The sequence below is a fragment of the Anabrus simplex genome, chromosome 14, assembly GCF_040414725.1.
Source record: "Anabrus simplex isolate iqAnaSimp1 chromosome 14, ASM4041472v1, whole genome shotgun sequence".
NCBI lineage: Eukaryota > Metazoa > Arthropoda > Insecta > Orthoptera > Tettigoniidae > Anabrus > Anabrus simplex.
The window spans coordinates 83,735,052-83,752,074 of record NC_090278.1 but is presented as its reverse complement, the minus strand read 5'-3'; the positions used below and the strand labels follow the sequence as shown (position 1 = coordinate 83,752,074).

General features: G+C 40.7%; 1 protein-coding gene across 5 annotated transcripts in view; it reads left to right on the top strand.

Moving 5' to 3' along the window:
- The window catches only part of LOC136885723 (RCC1 and BTB domain-containing protein 1), a 62,383-nt gene that overhangs the window by 42,633 nt on the left and 2,727 nt on the right, over window positions 1-17,023 (top strand). The window lies entirely within an intron of this gene.

Sequence of the window (17,023 nt, the reverse complement as noted above, 5' to 3'; positions counted from 1 at the left end):
CAAAACACGTGGTAAATGTGGTGGTACTCTCTATCTTTTGGTAAGGTGTTGAAAATACTTTACATGCCTTAAGTAATATTATTTGCGTGTAAAAGTTATGTACATCATCTAAATTTGTTCACTTCACTTTCCACTTTAGAAAATCTGTTTAGTTTCAATTTATAATTGATACTCGTGCATTTTGAGAGGGGTGATGTGTCAAAAGTGGAACAGCCATTGCAGTATTCAGTAGCGGCTCATATAGCTAACATACAACCCATGTGCTGTCTGTTTACTGCTGTGTTCCGGGTATTATTGACATGCAAGAGACTGTGCATATTATTACGAGTTTCTTTCGTGCTAATATTTAGTAATAGATTGTTATTAATTAAGTTGGTAGTCAGTCTTTGTCTTCGTGTTTAGGATTTAGTTAACTGATTTAATTTACATTTATATAACCTTTTTTAAAGTACCATTTGGGGTGAAGATGGGCGAGCACGGCGCTTCTCACTTACAGCATAAGGAGGGAAAAGCATTGAGAAGTTGAGAAAAACTGAGAATTCTAGGAAGCAAGCGAGTTGGCCGTGCGGTTAGGGGCCCATGGCTGTGAGCTGACATTTGGGAGATAGTGGGCAGCATTAAAGAGGATTTTCCATGGTTTCCCATTTTCATACCAGGTAAATGTTGGGGTTGTATCTTAAGGCCATGGCTGTTTCCTTCCCACTCCTAGCCCTTTCCTATCTCATTGTCGCCATAAGACCTATCTGTGCAACGTAAAGCCAATTACAAAAAAAGTCTAGGGTTATCATCTATATGCCATTTCAGTGCGACTATGTCTGTACTTCCCAGATGAGGAATATGATGAATTTTGCTTAGTTACACAATTTCAATTTGGATCGTCCTGAAAACCATGCTATTACAAGAGTCGCCTTCAGACACACTGGCAGCTTTGAACAAAATACGAACACAGAAATGACTGGTAGTTGGAAAGTTAGACAGAAATATTTGCTAGGCCATTGATACAAGGAGAGGGTGGAAAATTGAGGGCTGAGCAGTTCCTAAGATCTCACATCAGTAGGTCAGGGTTAAATTTGGGGCACCAACAATCGAATCTCTTTCATACCTCCTATTTTTCTCTTTCCCCAGATGCCAGCTGAGTGGCTCGGATGATTGAGGCGCTGGCCTCTTGACCCCAACTTGGTAGGTTCGATCCTGGCTCAGTCCGGTGGTATTTGAAGGTGCTCAAATATGTCATCTTCATGTTTGTAGATTTACTGGCATGTAAATTAATTCCTGCGGGACTAAATTGTCACCTTGGCATCTCCAAAAATTGTCAAAAGTCATTAGTGGGACATAAAAACAATAACATTATTTCTTTCCCCAGATGTCATAATCATTAGGAACATATCCCCAACATCCATTAGTTTAATTTACTTAATAATCATTTCCATGAGTGGTATAGGGGGATTTTTACCTGATCTGAGGGCTGGTTAGAGGTTTAGTCATCCTACATGATTACGACTGAGGAGCTATTCATTTACAAATAAAAAATGTCTTACACTGTCCTCCTTTTCAGTACAAAAAAAGCACGACTATCTAAAGGTCGTCTTCAGTAGAGTCTAAAGTAATACACGTATATGGAAACAAACAAAAACGCGGAAAAACGTGTAATCTGCAGGCCTTTTGGTTGGCCGAGAGCCATCAGAGTTGCAGAGTCGTATTTTGCATCCAAGAAGATATTATTATTATTAAAGGTAAATGTAGTATTCTACCTAAACATTTACATGTGGTTTTGATATGTTAATTGTCTTTTAATTCCACTCATTTTCCAGTGCTTTTTTTAAAATTTGCATATACATATAATATTTTAGCTTCTACTGAAGATGGGCTTTAGATAGGCTGAAACATGTTTAGACATTATCCCATCCAATATGGATGGTTTTTTGTATTGAAAAGGACCGTATAAGACTTCATTATTTGTAAAGAAATAGCCGCCGATACGGAATGAGATTCATGTCGTGCAGTGAGGAACTATCTGATGGTTAGATAGCATCCCTGTTCTAGAAACAACGGATAACAGCTGAAAGGATTTATCGCATTGACCACACATCACCTCGTAATCTGCAGGCCTTTTGGTTGGCCAAGAGCCATCAGAGTTGCAGGGTCATATTTTGCATCCACGACGATATTTAACTGCACGTGGCTGTACACACCAGAAGGTGGAGTTTGTACAAAAGCCACTCCTGCCACATGCCAGAGATTGATAAATACAGATGTGGTCTATGCCTGACTTGGGAGCAGAACAGGAAATACATGCTGGCAAACTAACCTGGCCCGTGATTGTAGTGGGTTAAACATCTGCAGAATTGTGCAAATTGTACGTCTACAGGGTCTCTCATATAAACACGGTGTTTGTACTCTGCGCCTCGGCAGCTGCCTCAGTCGAACTGATGTCCCGCACAGCCTCCCAGCTTTAAGCGAGTATGCAATCTTATATGGAATCTTACCTTATAAAAGATGCTGGGAATGTCATCCTTCCTGTGTATCTGGCTGTCACGAACGAGTTTTGCCACTGTAATGTTTTTTTTCAGTTCCTCCAATGTGTGAGGATTTGTTGGATACACGTTTCTTTCAGTTTACCCCACAACTAAAAATCACACACTGTTAGATCTGGAGAATGAGGAGGAAATAGACGAGTACTGATCACTCTGCCTGCAGACACTTCAGAGATTGTAAGAAGGGAATCTTCTTCTGTATGAGAAGGAGCTGAATCTTGTTGAAACCACCCGCACGATTTTTCTTCTTCCGTTAACTGATGGGATAAACTGCGTCAAAATGTCATCTTGGTACGTCTCTGCATTTACTGTTGTCTCGAAAAGTAGGCCCAATTATTCGTCTTGCACTTACAGCACACCAAACACCAATCTTCCTATCATAATGAGGGACTTCATAAACAGTAAAAATAGGTATATTTTGGTTCCACCTTTTTCAGTGCAAATAGTTTTGATGTGAATTACATTGCAAGTCTTTAACAAATAGATGGTACTAGTTTCGACAACAAGTCTGCGTCAAAAGGTACAGGTTTCAGATTCCTAAAGTCAATACAAAAACACATAACAAGAAATGTACAATAGGTAATGTTAAGTTAAAATAAATATGATAAAAACTTGAATTATGAGTGAAGTGTCATTAGACTGTTGTGTTAAGTCTATTTTGATCTTCATGTGTAGTCTTATGCACACGTATTTGGTACATTAGGCTTATAAATATATTAAGGCTTATGCCTTGTTATGAGGGAAAAGTTAAAATAAACCATGTATGTGATGAATAAAACTGTTTTTTGACAATAGTGGTGTTCGACGGTGTCATAAGTCTTTGGTCAGGAGGTTCTTGAGGTGTTCATCTGAAGGTCATATATGTATATTGTTATAGAGCCATAGTTGGATTCCCAGCTTGTTGTGGGACCAGAATGACCTAATAAGAAAATGAAAGCGAAATTAGGCATGAAGGATTAAAGGTAAGTGGGGGGGGGGGAAGAAAATATTGAACTCGCCTTGCACAGCGTGCAGAGAGGAGCTGGACGACTGATTGTATGCAAGAGCAGAAGGCAATAGCTGTGGAATGAGGGGGGGGGGGGGAGAGGGGAAAGTAACGGATTAGTTTTAAGGCGGGGCATTGGGATGGGGCAGTGGGGGTGTCCGACGTGGTTGGGTACTATGCAGGCTTGGAAGGTCGAGCTCAGATTTCAAGATACTTTTTAAAATGATAATGAGGAAATTGAAAACATTATTAGGCTTCTCTGCAATTCCATTTAGATTAAAATTAGGGTTAAAGCATTGGTCAAGATATATAAAGCAATTTTTGATTATCGTAAGAAGAGAACTTCATAAACACCATTGGTATTTTCTCCACACCAATATCGAGAGTTATGTCGGTTCACATGACCATTAAGATGAAACTAGGACTTTTTTACATGCAAATATACTGTGTTGCACAGTCGCCGTCTCACCACGTTAACAGCGGAGATTCAGACTGGCGACTGATTTTAAACTTATTTTTTACCTGTGCATCTTACTTGTGATTGACTAAATCTCAACGCACAGTGCTTCCTCAAGGTTTTAGTGCTTCACTAACAGCAGCTGACAGAATTATATTAACTTCGCATTTTTTTTATCTGTGCATTGTTTTATACTTATTTGTGATGGGCTGATGATGACCAAGAATACTGGTCTAAACTGGTACCACTTATAATTAAATAGGGATGTAAACTTACATTTCTTATTTTAATAGTATTGAAAGGTTGAACCATCACTTATCTTCTTTTAACTTAATAGTGATGCTTGCCAGGTCGAACACGTGCAGGCTGCTGGCAAGGTCAAGAACTATGCGCGCGCCTCCCATACTGTAGCTTATGTATCGGGGAGTAAGAAAGCCGCTTCGACGGTCCTAGTTTATGAGACACACTATACGTTTTGAATCTATTTATTGTAGAATGGTCTCTTGTGAGATTTTTCGACACTTCCTTTCAGCTTGCAATTTTTTCATATCCTAACACCCACAGCAGTAAATGATGCTACACTGTATACATTTTTACCCTTTTCTGTTTCAGAAGAAAATACGTAAGCCTCTCATCGCAACAGAGTTGAAGTAAGACAATTGTTCTGTGCAGATATTAGCCTAGCATGTTCTTTAATAGTGAATCAATTAACTGGCTAATAGCATGCGATTGAAGAAACTAATGAATTGAAAGTAACATCTTACCAACTGATCCACATGTAATGGAACAAACAAGGATCCAAAAGTTCTGGTGATGTGCAGAATTGGGGAAGCCACGAGGATATAGTTCAGGTAATGGTACCCAAAATATTATCTGATCTATAGAACATGGACTTCTCTCTAGAGTTTAGATGGCACAGTGACTGCCGATGCTGCTAGAAAAGGTGGCTGAGGGCTTGATGTTGTCCATTGCTGCAAGATATCTGCAGAATGAATGGAGCAAGGGAGCTTAGTGACTTGGAGTGTTGAAGGGTTATTGGTTGCCTTGTCGGTAAGCGGTGAGTCAGAGCCATTTCCGCCCAAGTCAGATGTCAGGGACATGATTGAAAAAAGTCCTCAGCCAGTTTCCAGTTGTTGGACTGGGTCAGGAATGGAATGTACAAAGGCCCCATGTAGCGATGAAGAGAGGAATTGTGCCTATCGCACTCCTGGGGCAATGATTAATGACTGGCAGACAAAAAAATGAAATTACAGTAAAACCTCGTTAATTCGAAGTCGTTGGGACTCAAAAATCGGACTTCGAATTACGTGATTTCGAATTAACCGCCAATTTGCAATTCAGAAGTACCAACCCTTGCCGCGTTACAAAAGGCCCGTTACTGCATGCAGTTAACCTTGATTCACAGTTTATACCTTGAAATGCCATGAAAAAAGAACTATTTCAAAAATGTATCCAAGAAGGTGCATTTACAGTATTCAAATAATGCACTCGGATATCTCGTTGGTAAACATAACCTCACGCAACGAACGAAAGAAAGAAGAAAAAGCACGATTCAAAGACGAGGAGAAATCTATGCTCGCTCTCATGTGCAAGTGCTTTATTAATTGGATTACTATACTGTATGCATTTTAGATGCCTTGTGTATACACAGAAAGTACCCGATGCCCTTAAAATCGAACTTTCCTATGACTCTATCCTTGTGCGATTTCCCGCCATGGCACTTCTCTCGTACTTCAGAAATGTAAACACTTGCCGCGTCACGAAGTATTGTAAGACCCATTAATACATGCAATCACCTCGATTCACAGTTTAAACCTTTCCAGTGCCATGGAAAAACTATTTCCGAAATGTATCCAACAAGGTGCATTTACAATGTTCAAATAATGCATTTGGATAAATCACTGACAAACATAACCTCACGCAACTAAAGAAAAAAAAAAATCGCACAATTCAAAGACGAGGATAAATTATGCCGGTTCCCCTGTGCAAATGCATTATTTTTTGGATTTCTTTACTGTTTGCATTTTTATTATAGATGCTTTGTACTGGCATGGAAAGTGCCCGACGTTAAAACATCGTGACTTATCGAAGTTTCCTATGACGAGGGGATAAAGTATCTCGCTTCCATGTGCATTGCAACGCACTACTATGACCCCCATCTCTCACACTGTACAATTTCCCGGCTGGCAATTCTCCTTTAAAACCATTAGACCGTTTGGGCTCGCATTAAAATAAAGCAATGCAGTTTCACCGGCAATGACAATATTGTTCAGTGCCTACGAATTTATTATATTTGCCACGTTTTTTCGTCAACTGTCGGCATCGCCAATGTTCGCGGATTCTGTTTTCCCGCACACTGCCTGTTGTGTGATATTACGGCGTTCGTTAAAAGGTTGAACACAAAAGAATTCCGATTTCATTCAACTTAGCAATCATGAAGCGCACTGTAGATCCACCGAAGTGAGTGTAAGTGCGGAAAGCTACCCCTTCACGTTCCGGAACGTGCGTTCTATTATGATGCGGAGCGGATAAATTTCGAGTTGAAATTACTCTGTAACATACTATTGTTTTAAAATGTAAGGGCAGTTTCGAATTAAAAGTCTGAATTTCGGTAATGGGGCCGACATTGTACTTCGAATTACGAATTATCCGTATTTCAAATTAAACAATTGAAATAACATGCAAAACTGTATCTCATGTTTCCGGGAACGAGAGCTTCTTCGAATTAGGCGGGATTTTGAATTAACCGATTTCGAATTATCGAGGTTCTACTGTATATTGGAGAGTTTATTTATGAGAAGAGGTTTTATTCCACATAATCAGTACATTAATTTGATGTCATTGTCATTAACTCATTAACAAAAATTAATGTTCTGATTAGGTACAATAAAACCTCCTATTCTTATAAAATCATATCTATCAATAGAGGCCTCAATAAGAAAATGATTGCCTATATATATTAGTGTGTTGGTGGAATGAAAGATGACGGGGGAAAACCGGAGTACCCAGAGAAAATGCTGTTCCACCTCCGCTTTGCCCAGTGCAAATCTCTTTTGGAGTGACCGAGATTTGAATCGTGGAGCCCAGCGGTGAGAGGCCGGCACTCTGCCACCTGAGCTACAGATGCTCCAGGGACTTGATTGTGAAGTTGAAGTGGGAAGAGACATACAAAGCATGGTTGGGCCAAGCATGTTGAGCGTTGCAGGTGGTGGTGTGGGGTAATTGCATTACATTGTGTGCTACTACCATCTGTGAATTCCACAGTACCATTAATTGTGCATTTAACAAAATGACTGCAAATTTTCCCGATGAATGTTTAGCGCCACCTTTGGTGTAGTAAAGAGCACTGCCATTGGAACATGGACAACTGGAGACGTGTGATTTGGAGTGACGAACCACGCTATATCGAGGTCGGTTTTGTTGGAGAGTTTGTGTGTGGTAAATGCCAGCCTGTACAGTACAACAATGAAATTCAGCAGGGTTAAGGTGATAGTGTGGGGTGCTTTTCATTGAAGTGACTTGGTTCTCTTGTACGTTAAAAGGAGGATGATTATAATTACATTTTGACCACCTGCATGTTGTCAATGGTGGAAAACCAGATTGGAGATCGTTCTCAGCATGAATGCTTCCTGCCATAAAATGGGGTCTCCTCTTTAATTCATGAACAGCGACTCTGTTTCAGACCCCCCAGCGATGCACATAATTAACTATGCTGCAGAAAGAATAGGGGCTGCCTGGCCGAGGCGGTAAAGGCGTGCTCGGTTCCCCCGGAAGGACGTGGGTTTGAATCTCCGTCAGGGAAGTCGTAAAATTTAAGAAATGAGCTTTCCACTTCCGGAGGTGCATATGGTCCTGAGGTTCACTCAGCCTACACCAAAAATTAGTACCAGGTTGATTCCGGGGGGCAAAGGCGGCCGGGCGTAGAGCTAACCACTCTACCCCATCAAGTGCCGAGGTTACGGGTAGTGGAAGCCTTTACCTTCCACCCCTCCAATGGCCTTCATGGCCTGTACGGAGAAGACTTCGCTTTGCTTTGCAGAAAGAATGGTCTACCATTCTTCCGGAGACATTCGGACATCTGCTAGACAATCTCCCCCAAATAGTCCAAGCTGTTATAAAGAATAATCCCATCCCATCCCATATTAATGCCCACTGCTAGGCTGTGTATCAAAGGAACATTTAAAGGGTAGTTTCTATTTACTGTCTTGCTATTCAAACACGTTTGATTATGCCATAGTAGAGTCACCATATCCTACCAGTAGCATTGTGAGTCTCCAAAGTGTTTTTCTCAAATTTAACTTACGCGTTCTTCTCTTGAAAATATATATTTTTTTCTAACAGAAGCCAGCATCTGTGCACAACAGTTTTATTGTTCATTGGCAAGAACTTTTCTCATTGTAGAAGGGAGAGATCTTAGAATGTACACCATTTTGACATACGTGTACATACGTTGTTGTTATTATTGGGTGGCCATGTGGAGTAGGGGTAGCGTTCCTGTCTCTTATCCGGAGGCCCCGGGTTCGATTCCCGCCCAGGTCAGGGATTTTTAACTGGGTCTGAAGGCTGGTTCAAGGTCTACTCAGCCTGCATGATTTCAATTGAGGAGCTACTGGATGGTGAGATTGCGGACCCGGTCTAGGAAGCTAAGAATAACGGTCGAGAGGATTTGTCGTGCTGACCACACGACATATCGTAATCGGCAGGCCTTCGGGGTGAGCAGCGATTGCTTGGTAAGCCATGGCACTTCAGGCTGTTGCGCTATGTGTTTTGTTTGTTTTGTATTATTGCTTTGGAGAGGCCATTTGGTAAACATGGACGCAGAGACTGGAGAGTGTCGGATGTTCTGATCCTTCGGATAAATTTTTAAACATTCGTGCTCTTAGCATTTGCCCACTTCTCTCTAGAAATGAGATCGGTCTCTTGTTCTCCATTCTTACTACGTGACCATAGAAGATAAGTCTCCTTTTTCTTATCGCTGATATTCTGCTCTCTAAGTGTTGATAAAGTTCGTTGTTATGCCTGAATCTGTATTCACCTCCCTTTACAATGGGGCCCATAATTTGTCTGGGGAACTTTTGTTCTTTCAGTTTCAAATTTGTGAGTTGTCCCTTTTTGACCATGTTACAGTTCCAAAGGTCTTACTACGGTTTCATAGGGTCAAAGTTTAAGACAATGGGAAAGAGATTTGGACTTTTAAACATTCTTACAGGCATGGAAAGCTCTCTCCAGGTTGGTACACTTAGCTTTCATGGCTAGATCTTCACTAACGTTAGAGTTCATACATTTTCCGAGGTATTTGTGGGAGTTAGTCTTTTTTATTACTGTGTCCGACTTGGCTGAATAGTCAGCATACCGGCCTTCAGTTCAGAGGGTCCCGGGTTCGATTCCCGGCCAGGTCGGGGATTTTCATCGCTCCTGGTTAATTCTTCTGACTCGGGAACTGGGTGTTCGTGTCCTTCCCAACACACTCCTCTTCATATTCAGACAACATATCCCATTACCAACCACCACAGAAACGCTCAATAATGGTTACATCCCTCCATATAGGGTTGGCGTCTGGCCGTAAAAACAGGGCGATATCCACATGTGAGCTGCAGTTCGCACCCGCGACCCTACAGTTGTGGGAAAAGCAGTAGAGAAGGAAGTAGTCTTCTTTATTACTGTATCCTCGAGTGGGGTTGTGTCGGGTGCATATCGGATGTTGGTGATCTCGGTTTTGTTAATTGCAATCGTCTATTCTACTTTAGTTGCTGTTTATTATTATGATGATGACTGTCCAATCTATTCTTTTATATGGCTCTGAGATTTGGGCTGAATCATTGAATAATACCAATATACTGTAAATGGTCTGTTATTGCAAATTATAAATTTTCCACCTATCTCATTCCTGGTTGCCAGTGTTTTGCCCCTGTATGCTAAGTTGGGCTCATCAGTTGGTACCTAGCACACCCACAAAGACGCACGGTTAGTGCATACCGTGGAGGCCACTGTGTAGGCTACTTGGAGCCACCGACAATGCCAGTGCACTATGAGAGACTTTGCCTCGCTATGGGAATCAAGATCTATATCATCTGATGGCCAAGCAGGCATCAATTTTTGGTAATGAGACATTAGTTTCATTGACATCTTTGATCTTCATAGGGACTCTCAATCACATTGTTTGAGCCGAGGGAGTCCCTTGCTTGGGTTGATGATCGTCAGATTTTCGTGGTACATTCACGGCTATTACCATGAAATCCAGGATCCTTTAGAGGAGCGTTATTTTTGTGGCTATTGACAGTTGATATAAATGGTGAAAATTATTAATAATACGGGTTATTGATTGAGAGTTGGATATTTAAAGAACAACTAGCTGGTCAGTTGCATACAAAAGTGCGTGCCTTACGCTTGCATGAATTAACCTGTAATGCTTTAACTGTGTTACAAGGATAGCTATCCAGTTGTACTTCCACTTAAATAAGTAACAGCAACCACCACCACCACCTTTAGCTGTGTAGTCCAAATGCTGAATGGCTAAATCTGAAAGAAAGGCATCTAAAAGGGAACCACTAAAGCTGGCCTAATTGGTGCAATTGTTGGTTGGTTGCTAGCTGTCTGTTGCCGAGTTCTTTTTCCACCTCTTGGTGCCTTATCAGTTGCGGATGTCTTTTTTATTCAACAGCCCTGGACAGCTCCTCGGATGTCATGTCGCACCATTTGCGAGCGTTATGTGGCCCAGAAATTCTCCTCCTTCCAGGTGCTCTTCTCCCAATGATGTCTCCTTGCACGATCATGGTTCAGTAAAGAATGTGGTCTGTGGCATTTAAGGGTGTTTGAATGGAACTTCTCCATATCATTACATTCCAGCAGGTTATGGAGCTACAGTCCTACACCCATGGGACATTAAAAATCTTTTGGGTCATATTATACCTGCCAACTCTCCTAAATAAGGTGGGGGGGAACCTCCCGATTTTGTCACTGCTTCCTGACTCTGTGGTGTGTTAATTGTTTCTTCCTATTTAAAGTCAATATCTGCAGAACTTAGAATATATTTTGAAGATCCCATTGTTTGAGGATGTTGCTTCAGAGCTTGAAGGTCCGTCTTTCATTGGTTGCTGTGAGTAGCTGAAGGTCTGTTGTTAGCTGCCCTGGGACCAGGAGTCCTGTTCTTTAAATGGGAAAAGTGAATATCTCGATGGTCACATCAGGTGTTCTTTTTCTCCGTTGCCTTTTCTCATGTTTGCTTGTCATGGTATACATTTTTATGGTGTTCAGGAGGTTGCTCAGTGTGGTTGGAGAAAATTCAGTTATTGCTGTACCCTTTGTAGGTTTACAAACATTCCCACAGAAGGAATGAAGGAAAAGTGCACAGGCTTGGGCCTGTTTCAAGCTAACATTCCTTTTAGCAAATAACCACATTTATTTCAATACAGATCCCCTTAGTGGGTTTTCCTTTAGGGTGTTAACACGTACAATATAGTTTAAATCTCAAGACAGCCTCAGGCTGTGAACTAAGTACATTAATACTGGGCATTGAGCCAGAACATTAAAAACAAAATTCAACCTATCAAAACTGTCCTCCGTTCAAAAGCACGCAGTGCATACAATAGCAGAGAATCTATTGTCTTTAACCAATGACGATGGAGGTGGCAGCTAATTTTCAAGGTGCCTCCACGTATACAATAACATTAAAAGGCACTGAATTACACTCATGTCGTAGGGCTGAATATTTCGGAATCCCAATAGTGAGATCCTCCCTTCGTTCTGCCCCGCGCTAGTACTTCAGTTTTATCTAGTAGAAGCGCTTACCTCCACACCATGGACAAGGCAGGGTTCAAAACCCAAACGGACCAGCCGCCGTCACTCAAGGCACTGAGTACGTCTGCAACTGCTGGCTATCAGGCAAGTCAAGTCCCTCACCTCCGTCCGTAGCTCAACAAGCGAGTGGCGGACGGGAGGGAGAGGAGGAAGGCCAGCCCAATTGGCTGGAAAAGCGGGGAAGGCACGTTGCCATAGTAGCGCGGCGGCAGGATGAAGGGAGAAAATCAACGTCGAAAGAACGTGCTAGTTAGTGACCCATTTATAAATAATAACCTGTAAAAGGCCGAACATAGCTAATAATAATAATAATAAATAAGGGGAATTGCCTAAAACACATGGCACAATTGCTATAGATAAATAAGGGAGGATCTGAAGGAAATAGGCCTTACAACAGAAGACACCACAAATAAGATAAAATTGAATACAAAACTCAAGAATACACACCTCCGCTTTACCCTTACGCGAAACAAACCAACATGCACATTTTCAATCGAGGAAAGGGCACGAAGATCGGATTGTCTGAAGAAGTACTGGGAAGAACGCAAAGCCCAAACAATCCTTCGAGACCTGGAGGATGGACTGACTAAAGTGATCCTATGTGGTCATAAAATAATAATAATAATAATAATAATAATAATAATAATAATAATAATAATAATAATAATAATAATAATAATAATTTGTTACTATCTCTGAAGTTGTTACAATTAAACATAATTTTCGGCAATGTTAACAGGGAATGAGATTGCAGGGCTTCTCAGCGGAAGAAACAGTCTCGTAGGCTCCAAATATCTACCTTACCGCCTAGAGGAACACATTTTCACATTTTGCCCGTAAATGTGTGGCAAAGGAGAGTTGGCATAGACCGTGGAAGCTTTGCTGACATTGTAACAAAAGGGGGAACGGGGGTGGCGCCGTAGGACTGCATGTTCTACTGTAGAGTGTGTCCGGGATGGCCAGGCATGTGTATTGAGCAATACTTTGTGGAATTCTGCAAAAGACAGAAGTAATTGACTCCAAACAATGCCATATCTACGTGCGTTTGTTTCCGCATGTTATAAAATGAAATGTCGTATGGCTTTTAGTGTCGGGATATCCCAGGACGGGTTCGACTCGCCAGGTGCAGGTCTTTCTATTTGACACCCGTAGGCGACCTGCACGTTGTGATGAGGATGAAATGATGATGAAGACAACACATACACCCAGCCCCCATACCACGGGAATTAACCAATTAAGGTTAAAAACCTCGACCCGGCCGGAATTATCTTTCGTAGGAAAGTTATTGAATATCTACAAATGTACAAAACATTCTTTTCCCCGATTCCATTTCATTATCTGTCATGACGCATATGCTGCAGCACACTGTGTCCGTCATGGCTCCCGTATACAGAAATGTTATTGGAATACAGGTAAACCTCGTTTATCCGGCCCTCGTTGATCTGTATCTCCGTATCATCCGGATCAGATTTGTAGACATTTTTAAAATTTAGTGTTCACATTAGATAATTTTTAACTATGATAGCAAGAATGTAACTGAAGTACGCCAAATATTACTTTTTTGTTTGATTCAGTGTACACTTCCTGCATAGATTGTACAATAAATTATGGTAATTCTGTACTATAAAATGCTTTTTGTTCAGTTTAAGAAAGATTTACTAGAGTGTCACACGGCGCTGATGTGGTATGACTGTCTATGTGGCACTACGACGGAAGAAGAAATTGTAGCGGCATGCGCATCTACACCACTCCAGTTAAACTCTGAATGATAAGCGTTTGTGTGACTGTGCTTCATTCAAATGCCACACGTGTCTGAAACAGAAGACAGTGGACCAATTCTTTGTTAACAAATGATGTGATTTTGTATGATTAAGATTTTTATAAATTTTTTTAATGGCTCATAAACAAGAAATACTCTGTACATAATTTTTGTTACAAAACATAGTTTTTTGTCGTCAAAAATGGTAAGTCTGCTTATTTAAGGATTTTGTTTTGATTATAATCCATATAATCCTGATTATCCGGATTGTCCTTGATCCAGTTAGTCCAGTTATGCGAGGGTTTTTGTAATTTAAATGATAATCTAAAATGGATAAGGTCACAGAAATAAACTGCTTCCAGTTACACTTTATTTTTATTTAATTTAGTTGTTCTGCCACATTCATCCCCAATTCATCTGATGATCTTTCTGTTTACTTCCCACCGCACAGCAAGTAACATCTTAATTGTTGCTCAGATAGAGTCGCCACCTCCCACTCAGAAGGCTAGAGCTCGGCAAGCCACCTGGTGACAAACGACGGTACCACTTACTTAGACCAGTTCTTAACTCGTGAACAGACGAGATTTTCTTCTGACGACACAGAGCAAAGTTCACCCAGTAGCAACGATTAGGGCGGAGAGAAAAATTTTGTATTCCGTTTTAACCCCTTAAATGCAGGAATTACAGTGAAACCTCTATCTCGAATCGCCTCGGGAGCTAAATTTTATTTTGAATTATAGAAATTTTGAGATATAGAGATTACCATTTTTGAGCACGTATAGCAAATCATTGAATCATATTTATCTACGGGCTTAAACTGAATACATTGATTGTGTATTTTTAAATAGTGTTAAAAGGAACTATTTTATGGTATCACTTTAAATATAGCCCTTATTATAGCAACTTTTTAGAAGACAGGGTACAGTACAAGCAATAGTGAAACAAGAAACACGCCTCTGTTAACACCTTTGGAAAAAAACGTTAGTGTCTCCCGTTTGTTACTGTTAACCTTTCCTCCGTTCACATTGAAATTTCTCGTCAATACCAGGCAGCCGAGATTCGTAAATGGAGCTTGTCATCCGTGACTTCTGGGGCTGCTTTCGTCCGTGACCGGTAATTCACACTCGAGAAACAGCAAGGCTTCTCCAATTTTCCAATCAGTAGATTTAATTTTTCGGTTCCCTTCGTATTAGCTTCCAGCTTCACTGTAACTCGTTTTTTTTTTTTTTTTTTTTCACTTCTTACTGTTCCTCACAAACCATAAATGCCGCATTGCACAGTTAATGTTGCACAAAATTTCGAGTTGCAGAGTAGTTTTTGCTTCAAGGCAGGATATGTTTGTTTCGAGAAATCGAGAAATTTGTGTAACTGAATTTTGAGTAATAGAGAAATAAATTTACATGAAGAATAGGACATACGGCTGGGAAATTTAAGTTGCATCAAGATATGAAAATTGAAGTAATGGAGGTTTTGAGGTGTCGAGGTTCGATTGTATTAAAAAAAGAAAAGGAAAAATAGCAATTAATACAAACCATATTGTCCATTACCTATTTCTTTCCTTTCTTTAAATATTAAAAGAATACTCAGCGCAAATACGCACAAAATGTCATTCGACGCAGCTAACTGATTTTTCACTGCCACACCGTGTAGCGGAGACTTGCGTGGTGATAATCATCTTATGGTACAGAACCTTTGTTGCGCACATGTGTAGTTGTTCCTGTGGTAAACGTTTTATTGTGTAGTATTGAATAAAGATCTTTAAAAATCTATTATTACTGCAGTTAAGTTGGTAAACTGTCAACATTTACTTCTGTCAAAATTTGCTTGTTTGTTTTGTTGTCTATCCACCACTGTATTACCCAGGCCCCCTGCACTTCTTGTTTTCTACAGGGTGAGCAGGAAGTCCTATGTTATTTATGTATTAAGGGTCCATTATATCTGTATATGACCCATCATGCTGGAAACACAGTTCTGTACGTCTCCATGTCCTCAATATATTTCTGAGCATGTCCAATGTTACAGTGCAAAATGAATCTTCAACATCATTGTGCAGTTCTTTGTAGTTAACAAAGCATGGCATCCTAGAACGTGCTCGTTCAGGTCTCCATCCGGTAACTGGTTTACGAACGTTGGTGAAAAGGTCTGAACTGAAGGTCTGTTTTAATGTAATCTCGCGTTGTTCTCGGTCTACTGAGTTCCGAAGCACGTTTACGTGCCGATTTCGTAACAGATTGTTCACTCGAAGCACATGTTTTTTCTCGTATCTTCTTCCTTCCACTCGCGCGGCCTGTCTTTAACACTGCCAGAGGCAAAAGCATGTCTGTCCCAATTGATAAGTTGCTTTTCGCAGCGGAGCCTTGGTAAAGCTTTCCTGGAATGCTCCCATAATCTCTCTCATTGTCTGGCCTGTGTTGTCATCCGTGCATCCACACACTTGCCACCAACCGCTTCTCAATAGTATAACTCTTACCGCTTACATATGTCATAGCTTCACACTAACACTTGATTCCAACAGTTAATAAGAAATGATTTTTTTTTTTTTTTGCTAGGGGCTTTACGTCGCACCGACACAGATAGGTCTTATGGCGACGATAAGAAATGATTTAGCTACAAACTTGCATAAGTAACATAACCTAAAGAACATTTGATATTAACCAGTTATAGGGGTATGCGGACTTCCTGCCCAACCTGTATAAATTTTGGTGCCTCTCCCCCGCAGTTTCTAATTCCCAATTGCCGTTACTAATTTCACCTTGTTTTCTTGACGCGGCAAAAGCCCAAAAGCTGTAATGATGTCTGCAATTATGAGCTGTGAAAGCATCAATCTAAATATTAAAAAAAAAAGAATTAAAGTTTTCCACATCTTTTGGCCAACGACACAGCATTCTAAAATTCAGAACGTATAACTTTGGGCACTTCCTATGCACTGTTGACACGTGTATAGCAGCGGGAAGCGCCCAAACGAAGTTGAGATGAGAAACGAACAACTGGTGCAGAGTAGTTAGATGAATGCTATGCTCTACCCAGCAAGCTAATGAAAACCTACTGGTTCAAATGAAAATTGAATAAACACCAGAATGTAAGATGAAACATCGTGGCTCCTAGGTGGCAGATTAGTGAATAATGTATAAAATAAGTAACTTGCGTGACACCAAATTCAGGCACTATCAGTTATCTGACCAGAAGCCCTATATGCCACGGAATGCTTCATACTGAACAGGAAAGGATTGTTGGACAAAGTGGACATCCAGAAGAAGAAAATCTTGCGAATGATAACTAGGACCAATCAAAGTAGATGGCGAGTACAGAAGGCGACCAGACCAGGAGCTATACACTTAACTGAAAAAATCACATACGTAGCTAAGAAGAGGCGTCTGACTTTTTATGGACATGTCACCAGGATGAGCCCTACTAGGATGACCTATCGGCTTCTCAGCTACTGGAAGAACAGGAAGATACAGACACCATGACTAACAGAAGTGAAGAAAGAT